We start from the raw sequence: 24,893 nt of genomic DNA on the forward strand, positions 1-24,893 counted from the left end.
AGGCAGAGGTTGCAGTGAGCCAAGTTCTTGTGTGGACATGTTTTCAGTTCATTTGGGTCACTACCAAAGAGCATGACGGCTGAAGTGTATGGTAAGAATATGTCTAGTTTTTTTTTTTTTTTTTTTTGAGACGGAGTCTCGCTCTGTCGCCCAGGCTGGAGTGCAGTGGCCGGATCTCAGCTCACTGCAAGCTCCGCCTCCCGGGTTCACGCCATTCTCCTGCCTCAGCCTCCCGAGTAGCTGGGACTACAGGCGCCCGCCACCTCGCCCGGCTAGTTTTTTGTATTTTTTAGTAAAGACGGAGTTTCACCGGGTTAGCCAGGATGGTCTCGATCTCCTGACCTCATGATCCGCCCGTCTCAGCCTCCCAAAGTGCTGGGATTACAGGCTTGAGCCACCGCACCCGGCCAAATATGTCTAGTTTTGTTGGAAACTGCAAACTGCCTTCCCAAGTGGCTGTACCGATTTGCATTTCCACCAGCAGTGAAGGAGGGTCCTCTTGCTCCACATTCTTGCCAGTATTTGGTGTTTTCAGCCTTCCAGGTTTTGGTCATTGTAATAGGTGCGTATCTCATCGTTGTTTTAATTTGTATTTCCCTGATGACATATGATGTGGAGCATCTTTCATAGGCTTATCTTCTTGTAGATCTTCTTCTTTTATAAATGTATATTTTAAAAATTGTCATTTTATGGCTCCCCACTGCAGCTGCCTCTCCCCCTTCCCTTCGCTGACCACTTTTGCAGGCTTCAGGGGGACCAGGGAACAAAACTGGAGGCTGGCACCCCTGGTCCGCTACCAGCCAGGGAGAACAAGCCACAGTTACAAATTATCACAACTATTGGTGCCAGTACTTGGGGGATCTGCAAAGTGAGGAGGCCCCAGCTCCTCATTGTAGAGGGGTCTATTTGGCAGTGACCTTGTTCTGGACATGGTGATATTCCTTTAGCCTGAGGGAATTGATGTTGATGAACCCGGTGGCATCGATTGGCTCCTAATTGCCCTGCACATTCATGCTCACTGGCTCCTCATTGTAGAAAGACAGAGGGGACTCCCACAGAGGATATACACCTGGCCCTTGAGGACAGACACCTGCATTTTCCCTTCTCCTCACTCCTGGGACTTGGTGATGCAGTGGCGGACACATTCACACTCAGGGCTGTGCCAGAAACCGGTGTACACCAGCTCAGCCAATTTCAAGTCCAGGCCTTGTTTGATTTTGCACACTTCCTGGTGACCGCCTCAATGTCTAAATGAGCATGGTAAAGGATGGTGCCTGCTGGGGTCTTGTAGATACCTCGGGACCTCATTCCAATGAAGCGGTTCTCCATGATGTTAATACGGCCAACACGGTGCTTGCCCACGACTTCGTTCGGGTACACGAAGAGCTCCAAGGAGGTCTGGTGGATGGTGCCATCCTTGACATTAGTCACCTTCACCAGGACCCCTTTTGTGAACTCAATCTCGAGAATGTCAGGGGTTTTGGGAGCGCTTTAGATGGGTCCTGGGTCTTCATGCAGCAACCTGGAGGCGCTTGGTTCTTGGGGCTCTCCAGGATTCCAGCCTCATAGCTGATGTGCACGAGGTTCTCATCCATGTTCCACGGGTTCCTGGGAGTGACTGGGATGGGAATCCCGTGTGGCTTTGCATATTCCATCAGATTGTTGCGACCCTTGAACTGATTGTAGAACTCGGACATCCTCCAGGGAGCAATGACCTTCATCTGGGGGGCCAGCGAGTAGCAGGTGAGCTGAATCGGACTTGATCATTGCCACGGGACACACACTTGGCCCCCTCCTGCTGGGTGATTTCTACTTGTTTGCGGGTGATGCAGGGCCTGGGGAGAGAGCTGCCCAGGAGGTAGTGGTCCTCATACAGCATACTGGACTGGATGGCCAGCCAGATGAACTCCTCCACAAACTGTCTGCTGACATCCTCAATGAACACCTTTTTGGCCCGAAGCTTCAGTGCCTGGCTTCCTCGAAGTCTTCCTTCTGGCTGGTGTTGCCCAGGTAGGTACTGATGTCATTGCCTTGTTCCTTCAGCCACAACAAGATGCAGGAGGTGTCCAGCCTGCCACTGTAGGCCAGAACCACGAAGCCTTTGCTGGACACAGCATCTGAGATTGGCGGCGTGAGTTCCCAGCATCTGGAATCTGTCTTCACAGCTCAGTGAACCACTTTGGCCCTGGCAGTGGTGGCAGGTGATAGAGCCTAAATCTTCTTTAGTGATGCATCTGCTAAAGTCCTTGGTTCATTTTATTTTGTGTTTTGAAATTTTTGTGGGTACATAGCAGGTGTATATATTTACAAGGTACATGAGGTATTTTGATACAGGTATACAATTCATAATAATCATATCAGTTAAATGGGGTATCATCACATCAAGCATTTGTCCTTTGCTTTACAAACAATCCAATTATTATTTTTTATTTTTAAATTATTTATTTATTTATTATTTATTTATTTTTTGAGATGGAGTTTCACTCTTGTTGCCCAGGCTGGAGTGCAATGGCATGATTTCAGCTCACTGTAACCTCCACCTCCCGGATTCAAGCGATTCTCCCACCTCAGCCTCCCGAGTAGCTGGGATTACTACCCAACTACCACGCCTGGCTAATTTTGTGTTTTTAGTAGAGATGGGGTTTCTCCAAGTTGGTCAGGCTGGTCTCAAACTCCTGACCTCAGGTGATCTGCCTCCCTCAGCCTCCCAAAGTTCTGGGATTACAGGCGTGTGCCACTGCACCCGGACTATTTATTTATTTTTTGAGACCAATTCTCACTTTGTCGCTCAGGCTGGAGTGCAGTGGTGAGATCTTGGCTCACTGCAACCTCTGCCTCCTAGGTTAAATTTATTCTCCTGCCTCAGTCTCCCAAATAGCTGGAATTACAGGTGTGTGCCACCACACTCAGCTGATTTTTGTATTTTTAGTTGAGATGGGGTTTCACCATGTTGGCCTGGCTGGTCTTGAAATCCTGACTTCAGGTGATCCACCTGCCTCGGATTCCCAAAGTGCTGGGATTACAAGCGTGAACCACCACACCTGGCCTACAAACAATCAACTTATACTCTTAAGTTACTTTATAATTTCTATTTAGAAAACTTTTTTCTTTTTTATAGTGATGGGGTCTTGCTATGCTGCCCAGGCTGGTCTTGAAGTCCTGGGCTCAAGTGAACCACCCCTCTAGGCCTCCCAAAGTGCTGGGATTACAGACATGAGCCACTGTGCCTGGCCTGACAGTTCACTTTTTTTTTTCAGAGTACCTGATAGAGTGCTATAAAGTGCATTTGTACCTTGCTTTTCTATTCTCTCAAAATTATAGAAGATAAAGATCCAGGCTGGGCACAGTGACTCATGCCTGTAATCCCATCACATTGGGAGGCTAGGGAGGGTGGATAACTTGAGGTCAGGAGTTCAAGACGAGCCTGGCCAAGATGGCATAAACCCCATCTCTACTAAAAACACAAAAAATTAGCCGGGCGTGGTGGTGTGTGCCTGTAATCCCAGCTTCTCAGGAGGCTGAGGCAGATAACTGCTTGAACCCAGGAGGCGAGGTTGCAGTAAGCCAAGATTGAGCCACTGCACTCCAGCCTGGGGGACAGAGTGACACTCCGTCTCAAAAAAAAAAAAAAAAGAAAGAAAAAATGCAAAATTGAATGTGAAAAAATCATCCCAGCAATTATGAACCCGATATACATTTGGCCCATCAGCTCCTGACGCCAAAGACAGGGTGGTGGCAAGTGTGCTGTCTAGCCTAACTCAGGATTAGAATAAGAGCCTGAGATTCTGAGAGAATGCTCTTACTTGCAAGGACTAGTAAGTTCTGTGCTGATGACTCAAAAGATGGGCTCTGTGAGTGTAAGAGATTGGACTTGGACCTGTAGCCAGGACGCAGTATTTTCTTATCTTTAACTTCCACAAAGCTCGTATTTACTCTTCTCTCACAAAAGCCAAGCCTAAAGTGCACTGCTGAAGGAGTTGTTCCTCTTTGGACAGCTGTGTGTGCCCTATAAATGTCCTCTTCAGATGGAGAAGGAGTTGCTGTGTGCGTAGCGCTGTGAGCTGGACTGGAAAGCATTTCTGCAGCCCAGTGATACATGCAGAACTACACCCTCGAGAGCCACGGTTCAGTGAAGGGCTAGGAAGGGTTTTCATGCTGGTCATTCATTCACCTGGAAAGGCTCAGCACTATCTCATGAACCTAGTTTCTGGGAAGTCAGGCAACCTGATTGCACTTACAGCTTGGTAAATGATATACTCTAAGGGCTCATAAAAATTAATCCAGCTGCATGCTACAAAGCTGATACCATGAAATCATGAGCAGAGACCTCCTTTCTATTTGAGTCCAGAAAGAGCCAGGCTCTGTGTTGGTCTACATAGTGCCGAGGAGGAAAGCGACTCTACTACCACTTTTCATTGTTGAAACTGTTCATTCTCACCTCCCCTGGAAAGGGCCCTCACACTCCTGCCACAGACACGAAAAAGTTAATAGATGTCGTGGAAGTGGGAAAAGTTGCCTTTGGAGAGGTTTCCAGAATGTTTTCCAACTTGGTCGTCTTTTCAAGTCCCTTCTTTCGATTTAATGAAATGATTATTTTGAAAATAATAATAGCTACCATTTACCAAGGACCTAATATGTACCAATTTATTTACATATGTTGTCTGTTTAATTCTTACCATCACGTACCATGTTCCGTGGTCATATGCCCTGGGAATCAGAAAGAAGAACTTGCCAAGGTCACACAGCCAGGAAATGAGTCAATATTCAAGCCTAGATTTCAAAGGGTCAGTATTTAAACCGAGGTTTCTATTCAGACCTAGAAATGAGAGTCAGTATTCAAACCTGCTATCATGGCCCACACTTATATGAATTCTGCCTCATTAAGATAATGTTTGGGTCATTTTTTTTTTTTTTTTTTTTTTGAGACGGAGTCTCGCTCTGCCGCCCAGGCTGGAGTGCAGTGGCCGGATCTCAGCTCACTGCAAGCTCCGCCTCCCGGGTTCACGCCATTCTCCTGCCTCAGCCTCCCGAGTAGCTGGAACTACAGGCGCCTGCCACCTTGCCCGGCTAGTTTTTTGTCTTTTTCAGTAGAGACGGGGTTTCCCCGTGTTAGCCAGGATGGTCTCGATTTCCTGACCTCGTGATCCACCCGTCTCGGCCTCCCAAAGTGCTGGGATTACAGGCTTGAGCCACCGCGCCCGGCCGGTCATTTTTTTTTATTTACTCTGGAGGTAAAATGGACTGCAGTCATGTATGTTTAAAGTGGGAGAAAGTAAAAGCCTTAATTTTTTTCCTTTTTTTTTTTTTTTTGTTGAGATGGAGTCTCGCTCTTGTCGCCCAGGCTGGAGTGCAGTGGCATGATCTCAGATCACTGCAACCTCTGCCTCCTGGGTTCAAGTGATTCTCCTTGAGACATGAACGATGGCTCCTGTCTGTAATCTCAGCACTTTAGGAGGCTGAGGTGGGTGGATCACGAGGTCAGCAGATCCACACGGTGAAACCCCTCTACTAAAAATACAAAAAACAATTAGCTAGGCGTGGTGGCATGCGCCTGTAGTCCCAGCTACTTGGGAGGCTGAGGCAGGAGAATGGCGTGAACCCAGGAGGCAGAGCTCGCAGTGAGCCGAGATCGCGCCACTGCACTCCAGCCTGGGCAAAAGAGCGAGAGTCCGTCTCAAACAAAAAAAAAAAAAAAAAAAAAAATTAATTCAAACTGGCCGGGCACAGTGGCTCACGCCTGTAATCCTAGAACTTTGGGAGGCTGAGGCAGGTGGATTGCCTGAGTTCAGGAGTTTGAGACCAGCCTGGGCAACAATGGTGAAACCCTGTCTCTACTAAAACACAAAAAATTAGCCGGGTGTGGTGGTGTGCACCTGTAGTCCCAGCTGCTCGGGAGGCTGAGGCAGTAGAATCGCTTGAACCCAGGAGACAGAGGTTGCAGCAGTGAGCCAAGATCACGCCACTGCACTCCAGCCTGGGTGACAGAGCGAGATTCTGTCTCAAAAAAAAAAAAAAAAGAAAAAAATTCAAACTATTTAGGAAAGTAAACATGAAAAGTAAAAGTGAATCACCTAAAATACTACCACCTAGACACTGCCACAGTTAACACCGAAGGGACTTGCCTCTTTCTTTTTTTTTTTTTTTTTTTTTTTTTGAGACGGAGTCTCGCTCTGTCACCCAGGCTGGAGTGCAGTGGCCGGATCTCAGCTCACTGCAAACTCCGCCTCCCGGGTTTACGCCATTCTCCTGCCTCAGCCTGCCGAGTAGCTGGGACTACAGGCGCCTGCCACCTCGCCCGGCTAAGTTTTTGTATTTTTAGTAGAGACGGGGTTTCACTGTGTTAGCCAGAATGGTCTCGATCTCCTGACCTCGTGATCCGCCCGTCTCGGCCTCCCAAAGTGCTGGGATTACAGGCTTGAGCCACCGCGCCTGGCGGGACTTGCCTCTTTCTATGCATACAGTCAAATAGTGATATTGTATAAAAATGTCATCATGGTGTAAGTACTGTTTCTCAGTAAAAACTGTTGAATTCAATAGAAGAAAAATAAAATGAAATATAATTGGAGGAATTCTTGAACTTCAAAAAAAATGTTTCTCCTCCCCAAGAAATATTTGCTAAAATATCCCTCTAAAGTTATAAAAGAGGTTGTGAAGAACATTTAAAAGTATTTTCTGGCTGGGCACGGTGGCTCACGCCTGTAATCTCAACACTTTGGGAGGCCGAGGCAGGCAAATCACCTGAAGTCAAGAGTTCAAGGCCAGCCTGGCCAACATGGTGAAACCCCATCTCTACTAAAAATACAAAAATTAATCGGGTATGATGGCGCATGCCTGTAATCCCAGCCACTCAGGAGGCTGAGGCAGGAGAATTGCTTGAACCCAGGAGGCAGAGGTTGCAGTGAGCCAAGATAGTGCCACTGTACTCCAGCCTGGGTGACAGAGTGAGACTCTGTCTCAAAAAATAAAATAAATTAAATAATTTTAAAAATAAAAGTATTTTCTACTCAATTTTAGGTAGTATAAAGTGTGAACATTATCACTCTTCCATCTTCTCTTTGCCCACTTCATCGGCTGTTAGTTATGTTATTATTTTCAAGTTATCCAGATTTACAATGCTTACTTTCTGTAATCATAGTTTTCATTGTTTTAGTATAACTTCTTGGTTTAAACGGAAGTGTTATTCCCTACCAATCTTTATACCAAAGCTTCTCTGATTTTTACTCTGATTCACCTGTTATTTGTTTAGATTTCATTGTCAGATATTTTTTCAAGAAGGGCACTTTTGTGATATTCCCAGTTCTTTTATGTTTAAAACTATCTGTTATTGTCTTTATACTAGAAAGATGCCATGACTGAATCTGAGTCACAGTTTTTTTCTTTTCTTATTTTTTATTATTATTATTTTTTTGAGATGGGGTCTGGCTTTGTTGCCCAGGCTGGAGTGCAGTAGCGCAATCTCGGCTCACTGCAGCCTCTGCCTCCCAGGTTCAAGCAATTATCCCACCTCAGCCTCCCGAGTAGCTGGGATTACAGGCACACCACCACATCCGGCTAACTTTTGTACTTTTAGTAGAGAGGGGGTTTCACCATGTGGCCAGACTGTTCCCGAACTTCTGACCTTAGGTGATCCACCCTCCTTGGCCTTCCAAAGTGCTGCGATTACAGGCGTGAGCCACAGTACCTGGCCACAGTTTCTTTTCATTAGAATTTATGGATGTGTCTCTAGTCTCTGCCATTGTATGTTACTAGGGATACCTGTGAAGCCAGTCCAATTTTTTTTTTTTCACCTTTGTACATATGTGCTAGTCAGGGTTCTCCAGAGAAACAGAACCAATAGGATGTGCTCTGTGTGTGATTTATTATAAGGAATTGGCTTATGCAACTGTGAAAGCTGAGAAATCTCGAGACCTGGAGACAGCAAGCTGGAGTCTCAGGAGAGCCAGTCTGAGTCTGAATCTGAAGTCCTGAGAATCAAGAGAACTGAAAGTTCTAATAGTTCAGTCTAAATGTTAGCAGGCTTGACACGCAGGAAGAACCACTGTTTCAGACTAAGTCACAAGGCTAGAAAAGCTCTTATAACCAGGCAGAAAGAATTCTCTCTTCTTCAGCCTTTTTGTTCTAGTATGTCTTCATTTGATTATTGACATTGGAGAGTGCAATCTGCTTTACTCAGTCTATAAATTGCAATGTGAATCTCACCCAGAAACATTTTGACAGACACACCCAGAATAATGTTTGAGCGGATGTTTGGGCACCCCGGGGCCCAGTCAAGTTGACACATAAAATTAACCATTACAGTGGGCGATGTGCTTTCCTGGACATCTAAAGAATTCTTTCTTTGTACTTGATGTTCAGTAGTTACTAAGGTAGTTTCTATATTGAGCCTTCTATATACAATTTTCTTGGAACTAATTTGCATATCCAGATATTTTTTCTTCACTTGGGGTGAGAGTGTGGAGATTTTTCTGCTATTATATCTTTCACCACAGCTTCTGTTCATTTGTAGTTTCTCTAGCACGGAGATGCCAATGATTATTAGTTGGAATTTTGATCCTTTACTTTTCCTTCATTTATGAGCATTATTTTTATTCTACTTGAATTCATATTTTATGCTTTATAATTTTATCTTCAGTGGTATCTATTCTTCCTTGCCATCTTCTAGCTTATTGATTAGTCCTATGATGATATAGTTTCAGTCACATCTTCCTTTTAATCTCATTCTGTGGTTTTATCATTTTCTCTTTGAGCTCACACTTTAGAATTAGTAATCTCATTAATGTATATCATAGCATGAAACAAATGTTAATAATTTCCTTCTGATCTTTAAGTTGATTTTTCTTCAAGTTCTTTTCTGTGCTTCCCTCCTTCCTTTCTCTCTCTCTCCCTCCTTCTTTCTCTCTCTCTTCTTTCCTTCTTTCTTTTCCTATAGTGTATTTTCAGAGCTTCCATCACATTTATTTTCATTTTTTTCCTGCTTGGTCAGTTCTGTTCAGACTTGACGCTGTTATGATGTGGAAGACTTTTTGACTTGATTCCCACTGTATTCAATGTGGTTTTCTCTTGGGCAAGAGTTTGAATCTCAGTACTTTTTCTTCTGTTTATTTTAAGAAGCTAATACAACTTTGGGGGAGCTGAACTTTGGGTTAACAGCTGAGTTAAACCAGCTCTCTCTTGTTTCTCTTAGATTGTTGTCTTCCTTTCCCTAATCATTACTTTTTGAAATATAGCATTAGGTTATACCCTTTTTCTTGTTGGGTTGTCTTTGATGAATCCATGCCTAAGAGTTCTTAAATCTATGTTTTGCTCACATTTTATTTCCTTTCATGTTTTCAGAAGTCTTAACCCAGAAATAGGAATTGTATAAGAGGAAACTGAATAATTTGACTTGCATTTAACTTAAAACAACTTTAAAAAAATTCAGGAAGCACCATCTCAAGGAAACTGTATTATACAGGGAAAGAGAACTGGACTGAGCATCAGATAACCTTAAATTCTAGCCCCAGCTCTAGTATATATAGCTGAAACTATTGAAGGGATATATATATTCATATAAGTGAATTCTCAGTTGTAAAATGAGTTGATTGTATCTACCATGACTACTTCATAGAGCTATTGTAAGGGTCAAATGAAATAATTAAACGAAAGGACTTTGTAAATAGCAAAGTAATATTCAATATAAGGTGTTGTCATTATTTTATTATGGTTGTTATTATTGAATCTTTATTTGTAAAAGATCATCATAAAGATGGTTAGATGAGAAGTTCTTTTTTTTTTTTTTTTTTTTTGACACAGAGCCCTGCTCTGTCACCAGGCTGGAGTGCAGTGGCATAATCTCGACTCACTGCAACCTCCGCCTCCCAGATTCAAATGATTCTTCTGCCTCAGCCTCCCGAGTAGCTGGGACTACAGGTGCCCGCCACTGCACCTGGCTAATTTTTGTATTTTTAGTAGACACAGAGTTTCACCATGTTGGCCAGACTGGTCTCGAACTCCTGACCTCGTGATCCACCCGCCTTGGCCTCCCAAAGTGCTGGGATTACAGGCGTGAGCCACTGCGCCCGGCAGAGAAATTCTTGGGAAGGGGGTTTAACAAGGTGAGGGGCATAACTTTCTGATTAAGCTACAAGTTTGCCCAAGCATTTACATTTTCCCTGTCCCTAGTCTAATAGAGAGAGGGATTGTGCCTAGTTTGAAAAATGTTTTTAGCTTATTCTATAGTTATCTCTCATCTCCATTGGGAATTAATAGGTTTCGACATTTATGCACCTAAAGACAGATGACTAAGTTTCTCATATAACTGTATGTTGTTGTAAATATTGGCTAAGTGCCCAAGTAATTCTTGCATTACAAAAGAGTTAATACTATTAATCATACTTTAATATTTTTATGATTCATTTTGGATTTCAAAATATTTGCACTTTTGTTTTTAATTTTGATTACGATTCTTTTCAAAACATAGGCATGAAAAATATTTTCTCTACTGACCTGAAAGAGAAGAAATATGAAAGCTTTGACTACAAGACTCGATAGTGAAATTTGTTTACAATACTACTTAAAACTGACGCATTCAAACAAAATGATTTATTTGCTTATGAGTTTTATTTTGAAAATGAAAACTAAATATTTATTCAATCTATAGCATTACTGAATTTTGTAATCCTTCCATTTTAAATATGCATATTTTGAAAAAGCAATTGACACCTGGGTCTAGGTGACATACCCTCGTACATGCTAAGAATTGAAATAAGGCTGGGCGCGGTCGCTCACATCTGTAATCCCAGCATTTTGGGAGGCCAAGGCAGGTGGATCACAAGGTCAGGAGTTCGAGACCAGCCTTGCCAACATGGTGAAACCTCGTGTCTACTAAAAATTCAAAAATTAGCTGGGCGTGGTGGCACGCACCTGTAATCCCAGCTACTCAGGAGGCTGAGGCAGGAAAATTGCTTAAACCTGGGAGATGGAGGTTGCAGTAAGCTGAGATCATGCAACTGCACTCCAGCCTGAGGGACAGAGCAAGACTCCATCTCGAAAAAAAGAAAAGTAAAAAATGAAAGTGAAATAAGCTCATTGACATCATTGATTTAGCATTCCAGTTCATGCTTTCAAAATATTCTTGGTCTGGGTAGAAGCAGTGCTTAATTGAAGAGTTTTAAAAAGAAACCATTTATATCATGTCTATAATTTTAATTTTAGTTTATAAATTGATTATTCTGCTTTTACATTCATTTAGCCTACTGTAATAAAAATTTTATAAAATTATTCTTGCTGTGTAACTTTGAAACTCGATTGCAGCTGCAGAAATGGAGTGGTGAGACACCAAGCTGGGGAGCAAACATTTGTAAATATCAGCTTGAGATGGAGTGCTGGCACAGAACCTAAGATTATATTTACATGTAGAAAATAGCAGTTTCAGTGTACACAGGTTTGGCTCTGTTGCCATCCTAAGTCATACCTGTGTTAACGAAATGGTCTTCTCAACTCAGCATTAGGCAAGACTAAAGTTTTTACCATAGAAACATTATTCCTACTGCTCTAGTTCAGCAAACCATCCACTGAGATTTATAGCCAAGTTCTAAAGTATATTTTGGCTGTGTTTGTTTTTAGGACTCATGTTATTCTGAAATAAATTTATCATATTAGTTGGAAGTGTGTCTCTTCTACATCTATTTTCTTTACTACTTATCAGCATAATCATTTCAAATCTGAGGTAGAGATTGAAAATTGAGCATTTGATTTCAATATACTATATGAAAGGCCATTACACAGAATTTATTGCACCATTAGTACAAACAAAGAAAAAAAGGGTGAAAGAGGCCTCTTGAGAAGAATTAGATATTTCCATTTGGCAGTATGTGCAGGGTGTGGTGTTTTTATTCACTAAAACTAATACATTATTTTTATTTCAAATTCAGCCTATTTCCCGGGTTGTTTTCATGTGTCACGAATACAAAAATGGCCAATATATATTAAGGAATACCAATGCTATCGTATCTTAGTGGAAATATCAGATCAAATACCCAATATTTCCTTTAATCTTGGGTAAAAACATTGATTTGTGGTTAGATTTGTCAAGATAGACACAGTGTGCTTTTCTGACTTTTTTACTTCACTCTTATTCTGATTTAACAACTGATATTTTACATATGCTTATGACATTTTTCTATTCTCAATAGCATGGTGAAGTTAATTCTGAATGAAGACACCTAGGGTTTCGTCACAGATCGATATCTTGTGTGTGACACTTAATCTTTATGTCCTCAGTTCCCATCTGAGAAAGGAGAAATTCTGGAGTGGGAGTGGGTCACACAAAGGTTCTCCAAGAAGAACTCTTAGCTCAGGAACCACTCAGGGAAGCCTGGCCAGGTGAAAATCTAGGTTCTTCCACTCCCATTTTAGCCAAAGCAGTTTTACTTTTTTTATTTTTATTTTTTATTTTTTGGGACGGAGTTTTGCTCTGTCACCCAGGCTGGAGTGCAATGGATGTGAACTTGGCTCACTGCAGCCTCTGCCTCACAGGTTCAAGTGATTCTCCTGCCTCAGCCTCCTGAGCTGGAATTTATAGGCATCCACCACACGCCCAGCTAATTTTTTGTATTTTTAGTAGAGACAGGGTTTCACCATGTTGGCCAGGTTGGTCTTGAACTCCTGGCCTCAGGTGAGCTTCCTGCCTTGGCCTCCCATAGTACTGGGATTACAGGTATGAGCCACCGCACCCGGCCAGAAGTTTTACTTTTATTTGTTTATTATATTCAACTTAATAATAAGATTCTGTATATAGAAAAAGTTTGATTGAGAAAAAAAATAAAACCTTAAAACCCACTGTTATGGTGATGTATTACTGTGTGACACATTTCTCCAAAACTTAATGGCTAAAAAGAAACCTTAGTGGGTCATAGTTCTTTGGGCTGATTTGTCTTAGCTGGGTGGGTGTCCCCTGAGGTCTCTCCTAGAGTCGTAATCAGACATTGACTGGGGCTGGAGTCATCTCAAGGCTCGACTGGCTTGAACATCCAAGATTACTTAATCACTTACAAGTTTGACACCTGGGCGGCCGGGCACGGTGGCTCAAGCCTGTAATCCCAGCACTTTGGGAGGCCGAGACGGGCGGATCACGAGGTCAGGAGATCGAGACCATCCTGGCTAACATGGTGAAACCCCGTCTCTACTAAAAAAAATACAAAAAAAACTAGCCGGGCGAGGTGGCGGGCGCCTGTAGTCCCAGCTACTCGGGAGGCTGAGGCAGGAGAATGGCGTAAACCCGGGAGGCGGAGCTTGCAGTGAGCTGAGATCCGGCCACTGCACTCCAGCCTGGGAGACAGAGCGAAACTCCGCCTCAAAAAAAAAAAACAAAAAAAAACAAAAAAAAACAAAAAAAAAAACAAGTTTGACACCTGGGCAATTCAGGATACTGGAGTCATGGAGATCAGTTAGAAGCCTTTTTCCCCCACCCCAAAATCCACTTTACTGAGATATAATTGACATACAACAAATTGCACATATTTAGGATACACATCTTGATAAGGTTTGCATATGTATGTACCCAAGTAACAATCATCACCAATATCAAGAAAATGAATGTATCTATCACCCCCACAAAGGTTTCCTTATGTTATTTTGTGATGCCTCTTCCTTCTCCCACCCCAGGTAACAATTGATCTGCCCTTTGTCACTATAGATTAGATTGTATTTTCTAGAATATTATATAGTAACTACTCTTTCTTTTTGATTTGGCTCATTTCAGTCAGCATAATTATTTTAAGATTCACCTATGTTGTTTCATGTGTCATTCCTTCTTATTGCTGAGTAGTATTTTGTTATATAGATGCACTTCACTTTGTTTACCCATTCATGTATTGATGGACATTTGGATTGATTCCAGTTTTTGGCTATTACAAATAAAGTTGTTATAAGAATCCATATGCTGGGCCGGGTGTGGTGGCTCATGCCTGTAGTCCCAGCACTTTGCGAGGCCAAGGTGGGTGGATCACAAGGTCAGGAGATTGAGACCATCCTGGCTAACACAGTGAAACCCCATCTCTACTAAAAATACAAAAATTGGCCGGGCATGGTGGCTCATGCCTGTAATCCCAGCCCTTTGGGAGGTCGAGGCGGGTGGATCACAAGGTCAGGAGTGCGAGACTAGCCTGGCCAATATGGTGAAACTCTACTGTCTCTACTAAAAAAAAATACAAAAAAATTAGCCAGATGTGGTGGTACTTGCCTGTAATCCCAGCTATGTGGAAAGCTGAGGCAGGAGAATTGCTTGAATCCAGGAGGTGGAGGTTGCAGTGAGCTGAAATCGCACCACTGAACTCCAGCCTGGGTGACAGAGCAGACTCCATCTCAAAAAAAACAAAAACAAAAACAAACAAACAAAATTATCCGGACGTGATGGCGGGCACCTGTAGTCTCAGCTACTTGGGAGGCTGAGGCAGTGAAAATGGCGGGAACCCGGGAGGCTGAGCTTGCAGTGAGCTGTGATTGCGCCACTGCACTCCATCCTGGGTGACAGAGTGAGACCATCTCAAAAAATAAAAAATAAAAAAAAAAGAATCCATATGTAAGATATGTGTTATTTTTTATTTGTATGAACATGTGTTTTTATTTTTTTATTTTTCGATATACCTAGGAATGGAAAGGCTAAGTAATGGCACGTATATGTGGAACATTTTATGAATCTGTTGAATTATTTTTAAAGGTGTTTGTACAATTTTACATTCTAACCAGCACACACACTGGATTTTGTCAAATGATCTTTCTACATTTATTGAGGTGATCTTTTTGCTTATTTGTTGGTTAGTATGCTGAATTACGTTGATTGATTGTCAAGTGTTAAACCAGCCTTGCATTCCTGAGATAAACTCCACTTGGTCATGAGGTATTATCTTTCTCATATATTTTTGGTTTCAATTGATTAAATTTATTTTAAAAATTGTGCTCATGAAGGAGTTTTGTCTGTAATTTTCTTTTCTTGTAATATCACTTTCTAATATTGATAATGGAGTAATTCTGGCCTCATAGAAGAAGTTGAGAAGCATTTCCTCCTTTTCAATTTTTGTGGAGACTTTGTGTTGAATTATTATTTGTTTCTTAAGTGTTTAGTAAACTTCATTAATGAAGCCATCTGGGACTGGAGGTTTCTTTTTTTGGAAGGTCTTTAACTACAAATTTAATTTGTTTATTAGATAATGGGATATTCACGTTATTTATTTCCTCTTAAGTAAGCTGTGATAGTTGGTGTCTTTCAAGGCATTTGTCCAGTTCATTTAAATTGTCAAATTTATTAGCATAAAATTGTTCAAATATTCATTTTTATCTCATTCCTGATATTGTAATTTCTTTCTTCTCTATTTTCTGATCAGTGTTTCTAGATGTTTATCAATTTTATTGATTTTTTTTAAGGAACCAACTTTGGTTTCACTATTTTATCTCCTCTTTCCTTTTTTAAAAACCTCATTTATATCTGTATCTATATCTATATCTATATCTATATATCTATATCTATATATTTTTGAGACAGAATCTTGGTCTGTTGCCCAGGCTGGAGTGCAGTGGCACTATCTCGGTTAACTGCAACCTCTGCCTCCTGGGTTTAAGCGATTCTCTTGCCTCAGCCTCCTGAGTAGCTGGGACTACAGGTGCATGCCACCACACCCAGATAATTTTTCGTGTTTTTAGTAGAGATGAGGTTTCACCATGTTAGCCAGGATCATCTGGATCTCCTGACCTCGTGATCCACTCGCCTCGGCCTCCCAAAGTGCTGGGATTATAGGCATGAGCCACCACGCCCGGCCTTATCTACTAAATCTATCATCTATGTGAATATTGGGTCAATTTTGATTCACTGATTTTTCTATTTATCATGGGTCATCCTTTCCTGCTTCTTTTCTTTCCTTAGAACTTTTGGTTGGATGCCAGACATGATTTTTACCTTGCCGATTTTTTTTTAAGCCTATAGAACCTGTATTCCCAGGTGGTCTTCAATCCAATTGTTGGATAATTTTATATTCCTGTAAATATTTAGCTTTGTTCCAAGTTATGCCTAAATTGCTCAGAAATTTAGACTATTTTGGATATGGCTTTAAAACCTGCTGAGCAGGACCAAAGCAATGTTTTTTTTTTTTTTTTTTTTTTTTTTGAGACAGAGTCTGGCTCTGCCACCCAGGCTGGAGTGCAGTGGCCGGATCTCAGCTCACTGCAAGCTCCGCCTCCCGGGTTCACGCCATTCTCCTGCCTCAGCCTCCCGAGTAGTTGGGACTACAGGCGCCCGCCACCGCGCCCGGCTAGTTTTTTGTATTTTTTAGCAGAGACGGGGTTTCACCGTGTTAGCCAGGATGGTCTCGATCTCCTGACCTCGTGATCCGCCCGTCTCGGCCTCCCAAAGTGCTGGGATTACAGGCTTGAGCCACCGCGCCCGGCCGTAAAGCAATGTTTAACCTAGGGCTAGGTTTTCCCCATTACTGTGGCAAACTCTTTCTTGCCATAGTATTTTGACTGTTGTTGTATGAATTACAAAGTTTACTAATCTGGTTACTGGGCACAGGTGAGGTTTTTGGCTCTATATAGGATTATGGAATTGTACTCATTAATATTTTGAGTTGTTTATTTATTTATTTTTAACCTGGCCTCAGGTAATTTTCTCACTTGCGTGTGGTGGTCAGTACTCAGCTGAGCATCAAGGGTTACCCTCTGAACATGTCCAGAGCTCCATCTCTTTTCTTTCTGGCAATTTGCCCTAGTGAATTCTGGTTGCTTTGACTTGCTCACACTCACCATTTTGTCTCCTCAACTCAGGGACACTGTCGGACTCCACTCAGCTTTTCCCTCCCTGTGCCAAGCTGGGAAGCTTTCCCTAGGTACAAAGCTAGGGCAACCACAGAGCCCACCTTATTCGTTTTCCATCTCTCAGGGATCATTGTCCTTTGTTGCCTGATAACCAAGGTTTTGTGAACATTCTTTCCTATGTTTGTTCAGTTTTTTAGTTGTTTCATGAGGAACAATAAATTCGGTTACTGTTATTTCATCTGGGCCAGAAACAGAGCTCTGTTCAGCATCTTTCAAAATATTTTTCTTTAGAGGAGAAAATGACCTGAATAGGATAAAGCCATTGGTAACATAATAGAGTATATAAACTTGAGGGATGTTTCATAGGCTCTGTGGGACTTTGTGCCTAACTAAGCGTGGGCAGTGAGATGAAATTTCCTACCCTCACGACCACGGGGCTACGTCAATGGCAATGCTATTTTCTAGGTTAGGAGTCCATGGGGAAGAGGTGACTTGGGTGGATGTGTTCCAAGTTTGTACATGGCCTGTGGATAATTTAGATGGAAATGATCAGGAAGCAGGTAGAAATATGGATCTGGAGTTTAGGAGAGAGGGGATGGCTATCACTATAGATTCTGGAAAAAACTTCCAGGATAGTGCTTAATTGAGGAGAATCTTTTTTTTTTTTTTTTTTTTTTTTGATGGAGTTTCTCTCTTTTGCCCAGGCTGGAGTGAAATAGGGCAATCTTGGCTCATGGCAACTTCCACCCCCCGTGTTCAAGTGGTTCTCCTGCCTCAGCCTCCTGGATAGCTGGGATTATAGGAGTCTGCCACCATGCCTGGCTAATTTTTTTTTTTTTTAATTTTCTTTTTTGACGGAGTCTCATTCTGTTTCCCAGGCTAGAGTGCTGCGGTACGATCTCAGCTCACTGCAACCCCCGACTCCTGGGTTCAAGTGATTCTCTTGCCTCAGCCTTCTGAGTTGCTGGGACTACGGGTGCCCGCCACCACACCTGGCTTATTTTTGTATTTTTCCTAGAGATGGGGTTTCTCCATGTTGGCTAGGCTGGTCTCAAACTCCTGACCTCTGGTGATCTGCCCACCTTGGCCTCCCAAAGTGCTGGGATTATAGGTGTGAGCCACTGCTCCCCGCTTGAAGATAACCATTTACCTCAAGTTTCACAAATACATTAAATGTGGATAACTTGGTAATGGAAACAATCCTTCTGCTGTAAAATAATTTATTAATGTTACCACTGGGCTCTACTTGCTGCAGTGTGTGTGTGTGTGTGTATGTGTGTGTATCCACTTTCATCTCCCCTAATAAATTTTAGACTGGCAAGAAACAAAAACACAAAAATGTCAACCCTAAAGACTAATGCTTTTACAATATCCTATCACAAAATACAAACTAGCACAAATCTAGAACTTTGCCTTAAAATTGTTACAATAGCCAGGCGCGGTGGCTCGTGCCTGTAATCTCAGCACTTTGGGAGGCTGAGGCGGGTGGATCACGAGGTCAGGAGATTGAGATCATCCTGGCCAACATGGTGAAACCCTGTCTCTATTAAAAATACAAAAATTAGCCGGGCGTGGTGGCACGTGCCTGTAACCTCAGCTACTCCGGGGGTTGAGGCAGGAGAATCGCTTGAACCTGGGAAGCGGAGGTTGCAGTGAGTCGTGATTGCGCCACTGCACTCCAGCCTGGGCGACAGAGAGAGACCCCGTCTTGGGGGGAAAAAAAAAATTGTTACAATAAAAAGAAGAGTAGGCTAATGTTCTCCTTTTCTTTCAGTTTCTTTTCTTTCTTTTTCTTTTTCTTTTTTTCTTTTTTTTAGACAGAGTCTTGCTCTGTTACCCAGGCTGGAGTGCAGTAGCACGATCTCGGCTCACCGTAACCTCCATCTCCTGGGTTCAAGCGATTTTCCTGCCTCAACCTCCTGAGTAGCTGGGATTACCGGCATGAGCCACTGTGCGCAGGTAATTTTTGTATTTTTAGTAGAGACGGGGTTTCTCCCTGTTGGCCAGGCTGGTCTCTTAATTCCTAACCTCAGGTGATCCACTGCCTCGGTCTCCCAAAGTGCTGGGATTACAGGCATGAGCCACCGCACCTGGCCTCTTCTCCCAGTTTCTTTTCTTTTCTTTTTCTTTTTCTTTTTTTGAGAGGGAGTCTTGCTCCAGGCTGGAGTGCAGTGGCGTAATCTCGGCTCACTGCAAGCTCCGCCTCCTGGGTTCACGCCGTTCTCCTGCCTCAGCCTCCCGAGTAGTTGGCACTACAGGCGCCGCCACCACGTCCGGCTAATTTTTTATATTTTTAGTAGAGACGGGGTTTCACCATGTTGGCCAGGATGGTCTCAATCTCCTGACCTCGTGATCAGCCCGTCTCGGCCTCCCAAAGTGCTGGGATTACAGGCATAAGCCACCGCGCCCAGCCTTTTCTCCAAGTTTCTAAAACTGCATGTTTGCACACCAATGTAACATACATCAAACATTTAATAAGACTACTAAAAAATGGCAGTTTGTTAAAGTCTTTGATATATCATGTAGCTCTTGAAGTCATTGGAATTAAATGATAAATGATACTATTGTTAATATAAGTCTTTTGGTGTTAGTCAAAACTTTGCTCAAGTTGAAACTTTCGGTATTATAAATTCTCACTTTCAGTATTGTATGTTTCTTCAGTCAGTGGTTTGAAACTTGTGTCAAAAAGATGAGAAAATGTAGGGTAAGATGTATTCATTAAAATAACAGTTCAACAATTTATGCAGAGATTAGATGTGTTTAATTTAGATTACATGAGCACTTGGATCAGTGTATTTCTATTATTAGAAGAAAAATTCAGAACTTAGTACCATATTGTTCCCAGGCCACACAAGCCAAGGATCATCTTACATCAAGTCTGCCCTGGTCATGTGGAAAATGAGCATGTTTAAGACCATTTTATATTTTTAGGGATACAAAAAACTAAACATAGCAGAAAGGTCAATAGTCAGTGCTACATAATATTCCTACATCTCATTTAGCACGCAGTCCAACTGACCTTCATCAGACCAAGCTCCCCCTGAAATCACGATAATCTTTGTGGTAACGGGGGGTTTTAGTTATTGAATGAGGACAGAGCCTATATATTGCTCCTTCAGCTCAGTATCTCCTGAGATTATTTTTATTTTTATTTATTTTATTTTATCTTATTTTTGAGACAGTGTAGTGTTGCTCTATTGCCAAGGCTGGAGTGCAGTGGCGCGATCTCAGCTCACAGCAACCTCTGCCTCCCTGGTTCAAGTGATTCTCCTGCCTCAGCCTCCTGAGTAGCTGGGATTACAGATGCGCACCACTACGCCCGGCTAAGTTTTTGTACTTTAGTAGAGACGGGGTTTCACCATGTTGGCCAGGCTGGTCTCAAACTCCTGACCTCAGGTGATCTGCCCACCTTGGCTCCCCAAAGTGCTGGGATTACAGGCATGAGCCACCACGCCCGGCCTCTGGAGCTTATTTTTAAAGATTAATTGTAAAACTTTAACTTAGGAAATGCCCTTTTGTAAGCAAGTTTATATCTACCATTCAAATTTAAAATTAGACTGAAAATAAACCAAATCCACTTATAGAGAGAAGCTCGATCTTATTTACAAATGGAACTACATTGTCAGGCTCAATGACTGCATTTCGGAAAACATACAACTTAGAAGGATGTTGATTTCTTCTTAATTGACTTTGTTGTTGTTTTTTTGAGGGGGGTGCTTCTCAGTACTTCTAAACTATCAGTGCATGGTCCATACAATTAGATTTTTAGCAACACAATTCACAATAAAACTTAATTCTATTTTCTAGTAATTCATTTATTATTTAGTTAAAAATATGCATTTATATACTCACAGCAAAGTCATATCTCATGAAGTACTACCTTTTTTTGAGAACTGAAACTACCCCTTTTACTGAAATTTTAACAATTTAATTCACTTTGGATAAAAGTTATTCTAAAATGCCTATATAGTTTCTTGTTCTTTACAATATCATTAAAAAATAAAAAATAAGTATGGGTGTGGTGGCTCATGCCTGTAATCCAAGCACTTTGGGAGGCTGATGTGAGAGGATCACTTGAGTCCAGGAGTTCAAGACCAGCCTGGGCAACACAGGGAGACTTTGTCTCTACAAATAATAAAAATAAATTGGCCATGCATGGTGGTGCACACCTGTAGTTCCAGCTACTCAGGAGGCTGAGGTGGGAGGATCATTTGAGTTCAGTAGGTCAAGGTTGCAGTGAGCCATGACTGCATCACTGCACTCCAGCCTAGGTGACTGAGTGAGACTCTGTCTCAATAATAATAAAAATAAGGCCAGGCACGGTGACTCACACCTGTAATCCCAGCACTTTGGAGGCCAAGGTGGGCGGATCATGAGGTCAGGAGTTTGAGACCAGCCTGGCCAATATGGTGAAACCCTGTCTTTACTAAAAACACAAAAATTAGCCAGGTGTGGTGGCATGCTCCTGTAGTCCCAGATACTTGGGAGGCTGAGGCAGGAAAATCACTTGAACCCGGGAGGCGGAGGTTGCAGTGAGCTGACATTGCACCACTGCACTCCAGCCTGGGCAACAGAGAGAGACGCTCTCTCATAAAAAAAAAAATAAATAATAATAATAATAAAAAAACAAGTTCCTGAACCCCTGCCATATGAAAACTGATTCTATTTTTGTGTTTTCTCAGACCTTATGCCATATGGATGCAGTTGTAAAATATAAATTTTTAAAAATACAATCAATATAATTTAATTACTACAGAGTGGTTCCAGACATTCAATATTGTCTTAGTCCCTTTTCTGCTGCTATAACGGAATACCACAGACTGGGTAATTTATACAGAAAAGTTTATTTGGCTCATGGTTCTAGAGACTGGGAAGTCTAAGAGCATGATGTGACAGCTAGTGAGGTCCTTTATGCTGTTTTATCCCATAGTGGAAAGCATCACATGGTGAGCAAGCTCTCAACACAGAGAGGGTCTATGGGAGCAAACTCATCCTTTTCTCAGGGGCCCACTCCCGTGAGAACTAACCCACTCCTGTGATAATGGCATTCATTAATTCACTTATAAAGCATAGCCTCATGACCTAATCATTTCTTAAAGGCCCCACTTCCCAGCACTGTTACACTGGCAACTAAATTTTCAAATGAGTTTTGAAGGGGATATTCAAACCACAGCAAATATGAACAGTATTTTTTTAATAGGGCCTCTAATTTTTATTACAATTATGATATTGGGAATACTGCAAACACTATGAATTTTAATTCCAACAAGGCATTTGACAAGTCTCTTGGGATAGACTTCTGGGCAAAAAAAAAAAAAAAAAAAGTTGGTAAGATGAGAGTTCATTGCTGTATTCATAACTGCAGAAATGACCACAAGAGTCTGAAATTTCAAAATTAGAATAACATTGTGTGCTTTCCCTTGATTAAAAAGATAACATAGGTTCTCCATAGACATTTTGGAAAATACAGCTAAGTACAAAACAGAAAGTGAAAGTCACAAGCAAACCCAAACCCAAACCCACATCTAACCACTCTTTTTTTTTTGAGACCGATTCTTGCTCTGTCGCCCAGGCTAGAGTGCAGTGGCGCGATCTCGGCTCACTGTAAACTCCACCTCCCAGGTTCACGCCATACTCCTGCCTCAGCCTCCCGACTAGCTGGGACTACAGGCGCCCGCTACCATGCCCGGCTAATTTTTTGTATTTTTAGTAGAGACCGGGTTTCACTGTGTTAGAGAGGATGGTCTTGATCTCCTGACCTTGTGATCCGCCCACCTCGACCTCCCAAAGTGCTGGGATTACAGGCGTGAGCCACCGCACCCAGCCCATAGCCACTCTTAACATTTTTGTAGACATATTGGTATTCAATGAAACCATAGTGTCTCTTTTGGGAAAAAATTTTTTCTCTTAGTATATTGATGAACATATTTCCATGTTACTAGTCATTCTTCCACAACATCATTTTAAACAAATGCATGGTTTTATCAGGTGTAGGTACCCTAATATATTTAGCAAATCCTCTGTAGTTTCTCCTTTTTTTGGTTATTAAAATTAGGACTATATATTGACTTTTTCTAAGACCTTTTCAACATCTATTAAGTCGATCAAATGGCTTTTCTCCTTTAACTTTCTGTCATGGTAAAATATTTTTAATGTCAAATCATTTTTGAGTTTCTGGAAATCCCCTTATTCGGTTCTGGTGTTAATTATACTTTTTTTAAGTTATAGAAATTTCAAACATACTCCAGAGTCTAGAGAATGACGTAATGATTCCTATGTAATGTACACTCAAATTCAGTAATTATCACTATTCTTGTTTCATCTGTTCTCTTCCTCTTCCCTTTTTGGTTGAGTATTTTAAAGCAAATCCTAGAAATCTACCATTTTATCCCTAAAATCAGAACTTTATTTAATTAATTAATTAATTTTATTTATTTTTTTAGACAGAGTCTCACTGTCACCTAGACTGGAGCGTAGCGGCGCACTCTTGACTCACTGCAACCTCTGCCTCCTGGGTTCAAGTGATTCTCCTGCCTCAGCCTCCCGAGTAACTGGGATTACAGGCGTGTACCATCATGCCCAGCTAATTTTTGTATTTTCAGTAGAGCTGGGGTTTCACTATGTTAGCCAGGCTGGTCTCAAACTGCTGACCTCAGGTGATCCACCCACCTGGGCCTCCCAAAGTGCTGGGATTACAAGCGTGAGCCACTGTACCCTGCCAAAATCAGAACTTTTGAAACACAAGCACACAATGCCATTATCACATGTAGCAAAAGTGCCAATTAATAATCATCTCATAGAGTCACTTACTGACCTAAGTTTAATTTTCTCCAATTGGCTCAAATTATTTTGTGTGTGTGTGTGTGTGAATTGTTGGTTTAAAGAAGTCTCTTAATCTACAACAGCTCTCTCTTTTCATTATTTTTCAAGCTTTGTTGAAGAAATGGGGTCACTCGGTGCATCTCCTGTGTTCAAGAGTTGGTTGATTGCATCTTTGTGGTTATAAATGCATCCTTTTCTGCTACATTTCCTATTAACTGGCTGTTAGGCCTAGAAGCCTGATTAAAGTTCGAGACTATTCCATGCATGGTTCTGTATCCTTGATTTTGTACCACTTGACAAGGCACACAAAATTTGGTTATCCTGCTTTTAGTGATCTCAGTATTGATAAATGATTTCAGATGTCAGAGTTGGATCCTGTCATTATAACGTTTCCTAATTGTGTATCATTTTAATGTAGCACTAGATTTGATTGGCTATATTTTATATAGGCTTTTAAAAAAATTTACAGTCCATAAGTAAGCTAATTCTCTTGCTTTCTTTCTGTGCATTATTTTAATAGCTAAAGGCAACAGGATTAAAGGGTAGGGAATCCAAAGAGGGTGGTACTTTGATGTTAGGCAACCTGGTTACCATCTCAGAAGGCCCTAAATGGCGTGAACCCGGGAGGCGGAGCTTGCAGTGAGCCGAGATCACGCTACTGCACTCCAACCTGGGCGACAGAGTGAGACTCCATCAAAAAAAAAAAAAAGGAAAGAAAAAAAAGAAGGCCCTCATCATCTTTTTGAGATAGGCGTAAAGCTCTAGTTCCTTAGGGGGAAACTGGCAAAAAATACAATCAGAGCAGATGCCCATCCTGAGAATAAGGAGTACAATTTGGAGTAATGTTAAATGTGCAGGCAGTCCTTCATTCTCCGGGTAGTCACCGGGGTCTGCCAGAGCTGGTTAGTATCAAGAGACTCTGAGGGGAACACTGCAAGAACCTCCTCTGCAGTCTGACTGCGAGAGCCCATATCCTATCCAGAAACATAAAGGTGCATTTCTTTCTTTCTAGATCACAAAGAGTTAATCATTTTGAATTGGTTGTTGTTTCAGGACTTCAACAGTTCACCATTTTTTCTCACTGCTTCCTGTCTGGAGATTTATTTTTTTCTTTGCGAGTAGATAATTTAAGAAATTGTTCTCATTGCCAGAAAACTGACTCCTTGACAGGAAAGACATTGAATTTTATGCAAATCTGCGTGTGTGTGCTTTATCATGCACTTGGGTTTAACCTTGGCAGTTGACATCCTAATGCTCAAAGGGAGATGTGAGATGGCTTTCAGAAA

The 24,893-nt window shown here is 41.9% G+C and overlaps 1 pseudogene; it reads right to left on the reverse strand.

Moving 5' to 3' along the window:
• Positions 1–902: 902 nt before the first annotated feature.
• LOC100424931 (argininosuccinate synthase pseudogene) overlaps positions 903–24,893 on the reverse strand; it is a 57,937-nt pseudogene continuing 33,946 nt past the window's right edge.

The sequence above is a fragment of the Macaca mulatta genome, chromosome 2 (genome assembly GCF_049350105.2).
Source record: "Macaca mulatta isolate MMU2019108-1 chromosome 2, T2T-MMU8v2.0, whole genome shotgun sequence".
Lineage (NCBI taxonomy): Eukaryota > Metazoa > Chordata > Mammalia > Primates > Cercopithecidae > Macaca > Macaca mulatta.